Source organism: Penaeus monodon, chromosome 19 (assembly GCF_015228065.2).
Source record: "Penaeus monodon isolate SGIC_2016 chromosome 19, NSTDA_Pmon_1, whole genome shotgun sequence".
NCBI classification, from domain to species: Eukaryota; Metazoa; Arthropoda; class Malacostraca; order Decapoda; family Penaeidae; genus Penaeus; species Penaeus monodon.
Genome location: NC_051404.1, coordinates 20609980 through 20610226, shown reverse-complemented (window position 1 = coordinate 20610226; position 247 = coordinate 20609980). Strand labels below are relative to the sequence as shown.

At 61.5% G+C, this 247-nt stretch overlaps 1 protein-coding gene across 1 annotated transcript in view; it reads left to right on the top strand.

The window, feature by feature from the left end:
- Positions 1-70: 70 nt before the first annotated feature.
- The window catches only part of LOC119585354, a 6958-nt gene continuing 6781 nt past the window's right edge, over positions 71-247 (top strand). The window contains exon 1 of the mRNA XM_037934025.1: positions 71-163. The gene's annotated coding sequence lies outside the window, so the exon portion shown is untranslated. The remainder of the gene's footprint in view (positions 164-247) is intronic.

The window sequence follows — 247 nt, the reverse complement described above, 5'->3', positions numbered from 1 at the left end:
TCTCCGATGCTGGCACCGCCATGGGTATAAAGGCCTAAGAGCAGACGGATTTCGCGAACTCGCCCCCTTGCGCCCAGCCCGGCAGCACGAAGGACCTTCGCCGGGGCTCAGTCTGCTCCAGCGCCTCCTTCAACCGCCTCAGGAAGCCAAGCTGAAGCGCCGCGTAAGTATGAAAGGGCGAGATGAAGGAGATGCGGTCGGGGTTGGTCGCTAGCCGGATGGCTGTGTCGCAGGTGTGAAATTCTAG